General features: G+C 36.2%; 2 long non-coding RNA genes across 2 annotated transcripts in view; one reads left to right on the forward strand and one right to left on the reverse strand.

The window, feature by feature from the left end:
* The window catches only part of LOC109498177, a 227989-nt gene that overhangs the window by 62541 nt on the left and 150349 nt on the right, over positions 1-15099 (forward strand). The gene's annotated exons all lie outside the window — the stretch shown is intronic.
* Positions 1-15099, reverse strand: part of LOC109498176 — a 60039-nt gene that overhangs the window by 28536 nt on the left and 16404 nt on the right. Inside the window, exon 3 of the long non-coding RNA XR_002741136.2 lies at positions 227-323. This is a non-coding gene — a long non-coding RNA (uncharacterized LOC109498176). The remainder of the gene's footprint in view (positions 1-226; positions 324-15099) is intronic.

Here is a 15099-nt window from a genome sequence, read left to right on the forward strand (position 1 = left end):
AATCTACATGAAGTATAATTATATGTTTAAATAAGGAATAATTCTATGCACCCTCTCAAACCATTGGGGCACTGAAAATTAAGTTTCAGAGGGGAGTCCCCACTAGAAAAAGGAATAGCCTGTCTTCCTTGCCTGAAGCCTTCAAAAAATATAGCATTTGGCACTGTTGCAAGCACATGGTATGCTCAACAAATATTTATCAATAACGATAATGGTGGTAAGTTACCTTTTTCGTAAAATACATGGTGATCCCTGGTTTCCTTAAACCAATAACTGGGCAAAGAAATATGACTTTTAGTTCTTCTGAAGCTCCTGGTTGAAGCCTTAGGAGAAAGAATAATCTATGAATTACTGGTGATATCTTTTAACCCCAATTGAAATTATTTTGCCCTTCACCTTCCCCCTTTCCCACAACCAAACACAGCTCTGAGTTTTGCAGAGATGAGGGGGAAGATAGAAGGAAGGAAAGAAAATGAGAAGCAAGATGGTGAGCAACAAGTATGGGAGGGAAAAACAAAAGCTGAGCTAAAGCCACTCAGGAAATATCCCTTTGTACTTCTATTTGCATCAAGTAATTAATGTTATAATTTGGCATAGCAATTAACCACACTTTTTATTAGATCAGATTTCATTACGTGCTACTTTAATTTTGGTAGGTAGTCATTTGTGAGATGAAGGAAGTTATCCACAGCAGCCACTGCTGTGGGTGACCACTAAGACAGAAAATTAAAAGCCATTTGTCAAATGGAAAGGTTATCTATTTTTTACATATTGTAATATCCTTAATGGGTCCTTCAGGTGAAATTTTACAGAAGACAGAGTTAACAAGTGACATGGAAATTGGAAGATGAGTAATGAATTGGTAACATTTACCTGTTTATGAGTGCAAATTCAAGCCTGGTCTTACAAAACCCCAACATGATCCCTGCTGTGCTACAGATAGATCTTTCTTGACTTATGATGGGGTTATGTCCCAATAAACTCACTGTCTGCTGAAACTGCTATAAGTCAAAAAGGCACTTAATACATAGAACCTACAGAAAATCGTAGCTCAGCCTAGCCTACTTTAAATGTGCTCAGAACACTTAAATTTAGCTCTACAATTGGGCACAGTCCTCTAACACAAGGCCTATTTTATAACGAAGTGTTGAACATATCTTATAATTTATTAGATACTGTACTGAAGTGAGAAATAGAATGGTTGAATGGGTACAGAATGGTTGTAAGTATTTAGGTTGTTTATCCTCATTTATCGTATGCTACTGCCTACCATCATGGGAGGGTATCGTACCATGTATCCTTAACCTGAGAAAACCTCAAAATTCAAAATGCAAAGTATGTTTTTTACTTAATGTGTATCACTTTTACACCCCACCTAAGGTTGACAGATAGTTAAGTTGAACCATTGTAAGTTAGGGACCATCTTTATTAATGATTAGTTTCGCCATGCCTTTTAGGTTAGCAACAGAAATTAGGAAAAGCATCTGTTTCATAATGATGTGTGAATTTGATGGTTTGCCATGTCCTCAGGAATATAAAGGCATGCTTTTACAACTTACCCACTGGGGTTAAGGTATAAATAGATGCAGAATTCATATGAAACTTTCTTTCTTGATGCCCACTCTAGTGGTGAATTATAACTTAGCAGCTTTGATTTCGAGTCAGCCATTGGGTTTGTATGAGAAACTGAATAGTTTGACACTTTTCTAGGAATATAGACGGTTCAAGTAGTAACAAGTGTCATATGGTACAAAGAAAACTGAAGTCTAATTTCAGGCTTACCACTAACCAGTTGTGTGACCTGGGGCCACTGAACGCCTCTGGGCCTTAAAATTGGGTGGTTAAAATGATGGGCTTTGGAGCCGAACAGATCCAGTTCAAGGCCCTTATTAAACCTCTAAGAGCTTCAGTTTCTCATCTGCAAAATGGTACCATTAATAATACAAGATTGTTAGAAAGATTAAATGGGACAGTGCATGTGAAAGGCGCAGCATGCAATCAGTGCTCAATAAATAATAGAATTGGAATAAGTGGTCGCTATTTTCCATTCCAGATCTAAAATATTAAGAGTCTATGATAGAGCTTGTAAAGTGTCAGGATTGGATCTGTTAGCAATTACCGGTTCCTGAGGGGGGTACGTTGTACCATGTTGCAGCCAAGCTCTACTTCTGCATGGGCTTTTAGGCACTGGTGTTTTTCAGTTATACGTTTATTGAAAATCCTGACATCCCTTGAAAGCAAAAAGGAGGAAATCTGCTCCCTTGTCAAAAGAAGGAAAGCCTATGGGATGCCTGGGTGGCTTAGTCAGTTAAGTGTCCAACATGGGCTCAGGTCATGATCTCACAGTCTACAGGTTCCAGCCCAGCACTGGGCTCTGTGCTGACAGCTCAGGGCCTGGAGCCAACTTTGGATTCTTTGTCTCCCTCTCTCTCTCCCCTGCCCCACTCGTGGTCTGCCTCTCTCTCTCAAAAATAAATGTTAATAAATTAATTAATTAATTAATTAATTTAAAAGGAAGGAAAGACCATGTGAACTTGCCTGGCACAGCCCTTCAAGAGAGGCTGTTTGCTTGCTTTAAAGATGTGTGGCCTTGGGATCACCAGAGTGGAACAAGGAACATGGCTGGGCCTGGGAGGGAGAATGATCAAAGACAGAAGGCCAGAGTTTTGGGAGGGGCTGATGATAGGGGCAAATTAGTATTTCCAGCAGCATCCTTTCTCTTGCAGTTTCCACAGCTAAGGATGTAGTTTGTGGTGGGGGAAATAGCAAGAGACCAGGCCATCCCCAAAGCTTGCCAGTTCACCCCAAGCATAATAACAATGTCCTACATTTTTCAGTTCTTTATCATTGGCAAGTGTTTTCCAAGCCGTGGGTAGTAAACAGGAAAAGTGGATACTCAGTTTGTTTTAACGATGAGGAAATTTAGACCCAGAGAGGCATAAATAAGGGAGTCAAATATTCCAAATCCAGTTTCCTGACCTGTAGTTCCCTGTTCATTCTCCATACTCTTTTGTCTCAGATGTACAGTCATGCAGGTTCAGGTATTTCTTTTCTTTCCATTTATGTTTTTCTGAACTTTAGTTTCTTTGCTCACAAAATGAGATGGTTAATAATACCTCCCTCATCAGGTTTGTGCGAGGACTAAATTAGACAATATGTATAGAGTGTTTCATGTAGGAATAGCTATTAGTTGTTGCTATCAGAGAGTTCTAGCTCTCCTACCGCCAAGGAAGATGCTAAATTCCTAGCATCACTTCTTACTGTTTCCTCCAATGAGCCCATGTTTTAAAAGATTTTGCATATCAAATTGCTTATAATGGTTAATAAATTTTTATTATCAAAGGCATTTAAGATTGCCAGTTGGGATTCCCTGTTCTGCAATTCCATCAATGCTGAATTGATTTAATTCTAATACAAGCAAAGAAACCTGGTATTTAGAGAGCCTTTTCATCCTCATCTAAGTAAATGTACTTCTTTCAGGGTGTTTGAAGTCTCTGAAACATCTTGCTGTTCTCCAGCACTGTCTTTGCAGATTCTGGACATAGCTGGGCTCTCACTTGTCAATGAATAAGCCAAATCTTATTATTATAATCTGAGTAAGTTGTCGTTTTGTGTGTGATCTAATTCAGTTTTTGAATGTTACAATTTTTTCCATCACATCATGGGAAATTGGTGTGGTCCAGAAATAATAAAAATGAATTCATTATGAATGAAACTGAAGATGAATTTTTAACACGCTACCAGAAGTTACTGATTAACAGGCATACTGACACTTCAGATACTCCATTCTGCTATACAAGAACTAATTTGTGTATTTCATTCATTGTCATTAAAGGCCAAGTTCAATTATAATTTTTAATTTGTATTTTTTTCTTTACCCTTCTGCCATGCGATTCTTATATCAGAGAGGAAAGAAAAATCGTTTTTTTAGCATACAGAAATTAGATCTTTTATAGACAAATTTAACTGTTAAGATGGGAAATGATCAAAGGTACTGAAAAATACAAATTTCACATAAACTCATCTCTTATTTTGAAAAGATATGTTACACAGAGAATAAGTCTTGAGGCTTTCAAGATATTATTGGGTCAGGCTAAAATAATTTCATTGTGAGAGCATTTTCCTTCTCTGTGTGCAGTCTAAGTGCATATTTTGTGCTCTTAGGAATAACTTTCCAAAGCTGTGTAAAGAATGTAGCAATAAAATCTAATAAGAATTATGGCTCATGACTTGAATGATGTCAGTACCCTTTTAATCCTCCCAAACATGAAAACGTTTTCTCCTAAATAAGATTTCTTAACTCTTTATTTCTAAGGAAAATTGCAGAGCTCTGCAATTCTACTGGCAAAGTAAGAGTTAAAGGAAGGTGTTTTGTTCCATTGTTAATACTTAGGCTTGTTATTAAGATAATCACTTTCGAAAAGAAATGTATCCTAGACAATACTATTTTTGTGAATACATATTCTTTTATCTTTTTTTTTATATATTACATAACATCAGACGATTTCTGAGTTCAGTGTTTCAGCAATAATCCTTTGTTTTCTCTTTAAGCCTGTGGTTCTCAAACTTGAGTGTGAATCAGAATCACCTGGAAGACTTGCTAAAGCATAAATGACAAGTGCTCATTCTCAAAGTTTCTGATTCAGGAGGCCTGGGCTGGGCACGAGAATGTATATTTCTAGTAAGTTCCCAGGTGGCACTGATACTGCTAGTCTGGGGATCACACTTTGCTATTAGCAGCTTTATACCATTTAACCTTCTTATCTTACAACTTAATTTGATGGGATTCAGTCATCCTGAAGCATGTATGTCCCCTTAGTTTGGAAGAAGCCGAAATTCAGTAAGTTATCTATAGTTGGGTTATTTGGCCACTCCAGATTTATTTCAAGTCAAAGGACTGCATACAGAAAAGCATAGCTGATGAACAGTTCGCTGCTTGAAGATGTCAGACTGTAGAATCTCTACGGGTAAGTGTGTGATTTCTTTAGTGACATCACATTTGCCTGCAGAGATTTTCCAGTCTGTCACTTTTGAAGTTGTATTTAAGATGGAAAAAAGTTGTCTTCTTTCTACAGTGATCTTTCCAGGAAGGCTAGATTTTAAAACTACTTTGCCCAAGATTAAAACTGAATGGGAAAACAGAGTTATGTTTGGGGTTCAGATAGGAGTAAGTGAGAATAGATAACTCTCTGATTCTGGCACACATCTCCATGGAGAATGAAGGAAAATGGAAAAGTGAACCTTCCCAAACCACAACCAATCTCATTTGTAACAGTGTTTTAGCCACACTGAAATCTTTATGGTCAATCCAAGTGAATATCCTTGAATTTCAAGCAATTTTATCTAATGGTTAGACTGTGCAATTGGGTTTCTCAGTCTTTCTTAATTTGCACACATGCCTAGCTAATCACATGAGAGATAAGTGGAAAGAGGGGGTGTGCTTCTCAATTATTTTCCCCATCTCTCTTCTACTTAGAATAGCTGTTTTAATAAGTAACATTACCTGCTGCTAATTTTTAAAATGGTGGAATAAAGTGTAATAAGCAATGTTTACTTCAGAGGCTCAATAATCTGTGAATATCATGATATCATAAAGTTTATTTACATTGTTGGGATTTTTTGATGTTCATTTGTCAGAACATACTTTTTGATCAATGTTAGATGTAAATTTATTTCACCATTTGGCTACAACAGGGACTTTGTATATTTTTGTTCCCTTCTGTATCCTGGCACATAACAGGCACTCAATAAACATTTATTTAATGAATGGACATCAATTTACTTTTTTTTTCAAATGCTTATTTACCATTAGAAAGGCAATAGAAATATACATCAAGTCACATTTTATTAATATCAGAGTGAACATATTTAACTTCAAGCCAGACAAAACCAAAACATTTAAATATCAAAAATCTATCTTGGTAATAAAGAATATTCCTGGGGCGCCTGAGTGGCTCAGTTGATTGAACGTCTGACTCTTGATCTTGGCTCGGGCCATGATGTCACAATTTGTGAGTTTGAGCCCTGCGTGGGGCTCTGCACTGAAAGTGTGGAGCCTGCTTGGGATTCTGACTCTCCCTTTCTCTGCTCCTCCCCTGCTTACTCGTGCTCTCTCTTAAAAAGTTTTTCTGATAGTCTAATGGAACTTAAAATTTTCCCTGATAGTCTAACAATGTTATATTATGTTTTTCTGGCATGTAGTTTTATTTCAGATGATTAGTTTTTAGTCCTGGATTATATCCAAATTTATGTAATGAATCACGAAATTAGGTTTGATTTTGTTTATACTGCACAGCACAGTGTCTCGATTATCTGTTAATCTGCAATATACACATCCTTTGACCTCAAGATGACTTTAAAAGCATCCTATCAATTGCATTCTGACTTTTCTAGATAAACCATAAATACAAACTTAACCTAAAATCTCTCATAAGTGTGCAGAGGATACAACAGGTGGCTCTGATCTGATGTGAGTGCAGCTAAATAATGTGTTGAAGTAATTGGAGTTTAGAAAGATAAAAAACATCTGGTTTCAAAGGACAACATTTCCATCCATTTTACTGCTTTTTAGAGAGCTACATCATTCTGGGTTATGTAGAAAGAAAGGGCTAGTGTTAGGAACTCCATGATCCTCATTCTGTTCATCTAAGCTCCAAAGGGTGGGACTAGTATACTTGATCATGGAAGGAGGATAAGGCTTCTTATGCCATTTTTCATTTTTTTCTTTTCTAGTCCTGCTTTTTGTTTTATATGTATTTGCAGGGACTGGTTAACAGTATCACTTGTTCTTTTGAAGGAAAACTGAAGCTGTGAATGATGGAATCATAGTTGCCATGTCCCTGATTGTTGATATCCTGTTTGTTTCTTTGCTCTGTGATAACAGACCTTTGGAAGAGCATCATCATTTTAACCCCATAACTAGGCTCTTAAGATATAGCCAGCCTATAATACAGCACTCCTGTTAAACACTTCCACAGAGAAAAACTCCTTTGTAAATGCAAATATTTGATGGATAAGCATTATCTGACAGTAAGATATTACAGATGAATTTAGAATACCACACCTACCAGAGATTAAAAGTCTGAAAAAAAAAATCAAACAATATGGTTACATTTTGAAAGATCAGGAGGCCAAGATCTGCCCGGTAGTTCTCAGCCTTGACTGAATATCAGAATCATGTTGGAACTTATGGAATAGACAGATTTATATGCCCCAACCAATACCTCCTGAATCTGAATTTCCCAGATGTGAATTTGAGAAGTCTCTATTTAAAAAAAAGAATTTTATTTTTTGGAGAACTTTCATGTAGAAAAATGAGTGAAAAGTACAGAGAGCTCCCATATGCTCCCTACTCCTTACACACCTTCCCTACTATGGACTTCATGCACCATAGTGATACATTCATTGCAATCAGTGAACCTGCATTGACACATCATTATCACTCAAAATACATAGTTTAAATTAGGGTCATTCTTAGTGTTGTATGGGTTTTAACAAAGATATGATGACATGTATCCAGCATTGTAGCATCATCCAAAATAGTTACAGTGCCTTAAAAATTCTCTGTGCTCTGCCTATTCATCCATCTCTTCCTCCAACCCCTCATCTTTTTACTGTCTCCATAGTATTGTTTTTTCCAGGTCAGAGGCTTAGAATCATACAGTATGTAGCCTTTTCAGATTTGCTTCTTTCATTTAGTAATATGCATTTCCTCCATGTCCTTTTCTCTATGTCTTTTCATGGCTTGATAGCTTATTGCTTCTTGTCACTGAATAATATCCTACTGTTTGGATGTACCACAGTTTATTTATTCATTCACCTACTGAAGGACTTTGTGGTTGCTTCAGTTTTTGTAATTATGAATAAAGTTGCAATAAACATCCCTGTGCAGGATTCTATGTGAACAGAAGTTTTCTATTTGTTTTGGTAAATACTAAGGGGCATGATTGCTGGATTATATGGTAGCAGTATATTATGTTTTCCAAGAAACTGCCAAACTGTCTTTCAAACTGGATGTTCCATTTTGCATTCCTACCAGCAATGAATGAGAGTTCCTGATGCTATCCATCTTTGTCAGCATTTAGGGTTGTCAATGCCTTGGATCCTGGCCCTTCTAATAGGTGTGTAGAAGTTTCTCATTATTCTTTTAATTTGTAATTCCCTCATGACATGATGTTAAACATCTTTTCATATGTTTATTTGCCATCGTATATCATTTTTGGTGAAGTGTCTGTTTAGGTCTTTTACCCATTTTTTAGTTGTTTTCTTACTGTTGGGTTTTAAGAATTCCTTGCGTATTTTGGATATTGGTCCTTTATCAGATGGGTCTTTTGCAACTATTTTCTCCCAGTCTGTGGCATGTCTGCCCATTCTCTTGACATTATCTTTTGAAGAACATAAATTCTTAATTTTAATAAAGCCTAACATCAATTATTTCTTTCATGGATTGTGCCTTTGCTGTTGTATCCTCAAAAGTCATTGCCATACCCAAGGTCACTTAGGTTTTCTCCTGTGTTACCTTCTAGAACTTTTATAGTTTTGCATTTTACATTAGGTGTGTGATCCATGTTGAGTTAATTTTTGTGAAGGGTGTAAGGTCTGTCTGTCTGTCTCTCTCTCTCTCTCTTTTTTTTGATTGTGGATATCTGGTTGTTCTAGCACCATTATTGGAAAAGACTATCTTTGCTCTATTGCTCCACTGTATTGCCTTTGCTTCTTTGTCAAACATCAGTTGACTGTATTTATGTGGGTGTACTTCTGGACTCTCTATTCTTTTTTTTAAATGTTTATTATATTTTGAGAGAGAGAGTGGGGGAGGGGCAGAGAAAGAGAGGGAGAGAGAGAATCCCAAGCAGGCTCTGTGCTCCCAGTGCAGAGCACCATGTGGGGCTTGATCTCATGAACTGTGAGATCATGACCTGAGCTGAAATTCAGAGTTGGATAGTTAACCAACTATGCCACTAAGGTGTCCCTGAACTCTATTCTCTTTCATTTTTCTATGTATCTATTCTTTGACCAATACCACACTGTTTTGATTACTGTAGCTGTACAGTAAGTCTTTTAAGTTGGGTAGTGTCAGTCCTCTCACTTTGTTCTTCTTCAATATTGACTTGGCTATTCTGGGTCTTTTGCCTCTCCATATGAACTTTAGAATCTGTTGATATCCACAAAATAGCTTGTTGGGATTTTAATTGGGATTGGGTTTTCTCTATAGAGCAAGTTGAAAAGAACAAACATCTTGACAATATTGAGTCTATCCATTACCATGGAATATATCACCATTTATTTAGTTCTTTTCTGAAATCTTTTATAAGAGCTTTGTAATTTTCCTCACACAGATATTTTCCATCTTTTGTTGGTTTATATCTAAATATTACATTTGGGGGGTGCTAATATAAATGGCAATGTGTTTTTACTTTCAAATTCCACTTATTCATTGCTGGTATACAGGAAAGCAATTGACTTTTGCATATTAACCTTACATCTTCAACCTTGCTCTAATTGCTTATTAGCTCTAGAAGTTATTTCATCAATTCTTTTGGGTTTTCTATATTGATAATCATGTTATATGCAAACAAAGACAGCTTTATTTCTTCTTTCCCACTATGTATACTTTTATTTCCTTTTCTTATTGCATTATTTAGAACTTATAATACAATGTTGAAAAGAGTGGTAAGTAGAGATATCCTTGCTGTGTTTCTTTTTTTTTTAATTTTTTTAATGTTTTTTATTTATTTTTGAGACAGAGAAAGACAGAGCATGAGCAGGAGAGGGGCAGAGAGAGAGGGAGCCACAGAATCCGAAGCAGGCTCCAGGCTCTGAGCTGTCACAGAGCCTGACGCGGGTCTCGAACTCATGGAGTGTGAGATCATGACCTGAGCCAAAATCAGTCGCTTAACCAACTGAGCCACCCAGGCGCCCCAATCCTTGCTGTGTTTCTGATATTAGCATGAAAGCTTCAAGTTGTTCTCAACAAAGTATGACATTTTCTATAGTTCTTTGTAGATTTTTAAAATAGAGTTGAAGAAGTGCCTCTATTCCTAGCTTGCTGAGAGTTTTTAAATCATGAATTGGTGTAAGATCTTGTCAAATGCTTTCTTGCACCAATTAATGATCATGTGATTTTTTTTCTTTAGTTTCTTGATGTGAAAGATGACATTAATTGATTTTTTGAATGTTGAACCAGTCTTGCACTCCTTGGATAAATCCCACATGGTCATGGTATATAATTATTTTTATACATTGTTTATTTGATTCGCTAATATTTTCATGAGGATCTTGTATCTATGTTCATGTGAGATATTAGTCTATCATTTTATTTTCTTTTAAGTCTTTGTCTGGTTTTGGTATTAGGGTAATGCTGGCCTAATGGAATGAATTAGAAAGTATTCACCTGTTTTTTCTGGAAGAGATTGTAAAAAATTGGCATAATTTCTTCCTTAAATGTTTTGTAAAATTTACCATTGAAACTGTCTGTGCCTGGTGCTTTCTGTTTGGAAGATTATTAACTACTGATCCAATTTCTTTAATCAACAGAGGCTATTCAGATTGTCTTTTTCATCTTTTCTGAGTTTTGGAAGATTGTACCTTGTAAAGAATTTGTCTGTTTTATCTAAGTTATTAAATTTGTCAGCATAAAGTTGCTCATAATATTTCTTTATCCTTTTAATGTCCACAGGATTTGTATTGATGTCCCTTCTTTCATTTCTGTATTAGTAATTTGTGTTTCTTCTTTTTTTTCATTGGCCTAGCTAGAGACCTATTGATTTTATTGATCTTTTCAAAGAAACAGCTTTTGGTTTTGCTGATCTTTCTCTGTTGATTTCCTATTTTCAACTTCATTGATTTATGCTCTAATTTTCATTATTTTTCTTCTGATTACTTTGGAATTAATTTTTCTTCTTCTAGTTTCCTATGGTGGAAGTTTAGATGATTGGTTTTAGAGCTTCCTTCCTTTCTAATATAGGTATCCAGTGCTATAAATTTCCCTCTAGGCACTGCTTTCACTGCATCCCACAAAATTTGATAAGTCGTGTTTTCATTTTAATTTAGTTCAAAATATTTAAAATTTTCTCTTGAGATTTCTTCTTTGACCCATGTGTCACAAAGAAGTGTGTTTGATTAATCTCCATGTACTGTATTTTGTGATTTTCCAGTTATCTTTCTGTTATTGATTTCTACTTTAATTCCATTGTGGTCTGAAAGCACATTTCTATTATTTTAAACTTGTTGAGCTGTGTATTATGGCCCACAACATGGTCTACACTGTTGAATGTTCCAATGGGTACTTGAGAAAATGTGTAATTTGCCATTGTTGCATGGAGTAGTCCATAGTTGTCAATTATTTCCAGTTGATTGATGGTGCTGTTGAGTTCAACTATGTCTTTACTGATTTTCTGGCTGCTAGATCCGTTTCTGATAGAAGGGAGTTAACATCTCCAACTAAAATAGTGGATTCATCTATTTCTCCTTGCAGTTCTTTCAGTTTTTGCATCATATATTTTAATGTTCTATTGTTAGGTGCATGCACATTAAAGGATTGTTGTGTCTTCTTGGAAAATTAATGCCATTATCTTTATGCAATATCCCTCCTTATTCTGGATACTATTCAGAAGACTGCTGTGTCTGAAATTAATATAGCTACTCCCACTTTTTTTCTATTAGTGTTAACACGGTATATTTTTCTACATCCCTTTACTTTTTTATTTTAGAGAGAGAGAGCATGATCAGGGGAGAGGGGCACAGGGAGAAAGAGAGAGAGAGAGAGAGAGAGAGAGAGAGAGAGAGAGAGAGAGAGAGAGAGAGAATCTTAAGCAGGCTCCATGCTCAGCACAAAGCCTGATGCTGGACTTGATCCCATGACCCTGAGATCCTGACCTGAGCTGAAATCAAAACTTTGATGCTCAAACAACTGAGCCACCCAGGTGCCAAGAGGCACCTCCATCCCTTTACTTTTAATCTACATGTGTCTTTATGTTTAAACTGGGTTTCTTGTAGACAATATATAGTTGGTTCTTATTTTTTGTTACACTTTGAAGTGTCTTTTAATTGGTATATTTAGACCATTGACATTTTAAGTGATTTGACATAGTTGGAGTAATGTCTAACATATTTGCTATTACTTTTTATTTGCTGCCTGTGTTCTTTGCTATTTTTGTCTTCTGCACCTTTTCTGCCTTTCATAGTTTTAATAGAGCATTTTATATGATTCCATTTTTACTCCTTTCTTAGCATATCAACTATACTTTTAAAAAACTTTTCTTCATGGTTTCCCTAGAATTTGCAATATACAACTAATCCAAACCCACTTTCAAATAACAATATACCATTTCTCAGGTAGGTTAAGTACTTTATAATAACAAAATATTTCTAATTCCTACATACTATCCCTTGTATCATTGTTGTAATTCGTTTTACTTATACATAAGCATATATATCTACATAGATATAACACACATAAATGTATATAATTTAATATGTTGTTGCTATTATTTTGAACAACCGTTGTTTATTAGATCAATTAAGAATAAGAAAAACAAAAGTTTTTATTTTGCCTTCACTTACCCATTTTCTAATGCTCTTCTTTTCTTTATTTAGATTCAAGGTTCTGGCTTATATCAATTTCCTTCTCTCTGAAGAATTTTAACATCTTTTGTAAGGCAGATCTACTGGCAACAAATTTCCTGAATTTCTGTTTGTCTGATAAAGTCTTATTTCTTTTTAATTTTTTAAAAATACTTATTTATTTTGAGGGGGGTGCTGGTGGAGGGGAAGAGTGCACTAGTGAAGGACAGGCAGAGAGAGAGGGAGAGAGAATCCCAAGCAGGCTCTGTTCCTTCTGCATGGAACCCTATGCAGGGCTCAATCTCATGAACTTTGAGATCATGACCTGAACCAGGATAAGAATTGGATGCTTAACCAACTAAGCTACCTAGGTATCCCTCTTTTTTTTTATTAAAAAAATTTTTTTTATTAGTTTTCTTTATTTTTGAGTGGCAGAGAAAGACAGAGTGCATGTGGGGGAGGGGCAGAGCGAGAGGGAGACAGAATCCAAAGCAGGCTCCAGGCTCTAAGCTGTCAGCACAGAGCCCCATGCAGGGCCCTAACTCACGAACCATGAGATCATGACCTGAGCCAAAGTCGGAGGCTCAACCCACGGAGCCACCCAGGTGCCCCTCCCTCTTTTTAATTAAAAAAAGAAAAATTTAATGTTTATTTATTTATTTTTTTCCTTTTTTTAAAAAATAATTTTTTTAACGTTTATTTATTTTTTGAGACAGAGAGAGACAGAGCACAAACGGGGGAGGGTCAGAGAGAGGGAGACACAGAATCGGAAACAGGCTCCAGGCTCTGAGCCATCAGCCCAGAGCCCGACGCGGGGCTCAAACTCACGGACCATGAGATCGTGACCTGAGCCAAAGTTGGCCGCTCAACTGACTGAGCCACCCAGGTGCCCCAATGTTTATTTATTTTTGAGAGAGAGAGAGAGACAGACTGAGTGTGAGTGGGGGAGGGGCAGAGAGAGAAGGAGACACAGAATGCAAAGCAGGCTGCAGGCTCTGAGCTGTCAGCACAGAACCCATCACAGGGCTCAAACTCACAAGGTACAAAATTCTAGGTTGGTGGGTTTTTTTTTCCAACATTTGAAACAAATTTCATTCCACTCTTCTCTTGCTTGCATGGTTTCTGAGGATAAAACTAATGAAATTATTGTACCTGTTTCTTTTTAGGTAAGGTGATTTTTCTTTTCTGAGATTTTTGAGTTTTTTTTCATCATTGATTTTCTGAATTTTGAATACAATATGCCTAGGTGTGGGGTTTTTTGTTTGTTTTCCTTTGTTTTGTTTTGTTTTGACATTTATCCTGCTTGGTGTTTATCTGGGCTTCCTGGATTCGTGGTTTGGTATCTGACATGAATTTCGGAAAATTCTCCATCATTATTGACTCAAATATTGCTTCTGTTCCCTTCTTTCTTCTACATTTGGTACTCCTATTATGCATACATTAAACATCTTGTAACTACTCCACAGTTCCCGGATATTCCGTTCTTTTAAAAAAATTTGTTGTTAGAGTTGATGTACACTGTTTTATTAGTTTCAGATGTACACCATAGTGATTTACATTTCTATACATTATGCAATGCTCACCATAAGTGTAGTTACCATCTGTCACTTTACAGTGTTTTTATATTAAAAAATATAATATGTATAATATTATAATATTATAAAATATTCCCTATGATATACTTCTTATTCCTGTGATTTATATAACTGGAAGTTTGTACTTTTTTTTTTCAGTTGTTTTTCTTTGTGCTTTTCAGTTTTGAAAGTTTCTATTGCCAAGGGTGCCTGGGTGGCTCGGTTGTTTAAGTGTCCAACTACTGCTCAGGTGAAGGTCTTATAGTTTATGAATTTGAGCCCTGTATCAGGCTCTGTGCTGACAGCTCAGAGCCTAGAGCTTGCTTCAGATTCTGTGTCTCCTTCTCTCTGCCCCTACCCCACTTACACTTTGTCTCTCTCTCTCAAAATAAATGAACATTTAAAAAAAAATTAAAAAGAAAGTTTCTATTGTCATATCCTTAAAGTCAGATTCTTTCCTCTATTGTGTCCAGTCTACGAATTAACCTATGAAAGGCATTCTTCATTTCTGTTAGTGTTTTTTGAACTCTAGCATTTCTTGTGCATTCTTTATTAAAATTGTCATCTCTCTGCTTATAATAACTATGTATTCTTATATGTTGTCTACTTTTTCCAGTAAATCCCTTATTGTAGTTTAAAAAAATTTTCCTGATCTGATAATTCCAACATTCTTGCCATTTCTGACTCTGGTTCTTAGGTTTGTTTAGTGTTGTCAAATTGTTTTTCCCTTCTAGTATGCTTTGTCATGTTTTGTTGAAAGATAGACCTAATGTACTGGGTGTAAAGGAACTGTGATAACTGGCCTTTTATAATATGATGATAACATGTCGGGGGAGGAGAAGCATTCTACAGTCCTATGATTAGGTCTCAGGTTTTTAGTGAGCCTGTGCCCCTGGACTGTGAACTTCAACAGTGCTTCTCAGTACCCCCAACCTCACCTTAGGTGGAACAGGATGGCTAG

The sequence above is a fragment of the Felis catus genome, chromosome A3 (genome assembly GCF_018350175.1).
Source record: "Felis catus isolate Fca126 chromosome A3, F.catus_Fca126_mat1.0, whole genome shotgun sequence".
NCBI lineage: Eukaryota > Metazoa > Chordata > Mammalia > Carnivora > Felidae > Felis > Felis catus.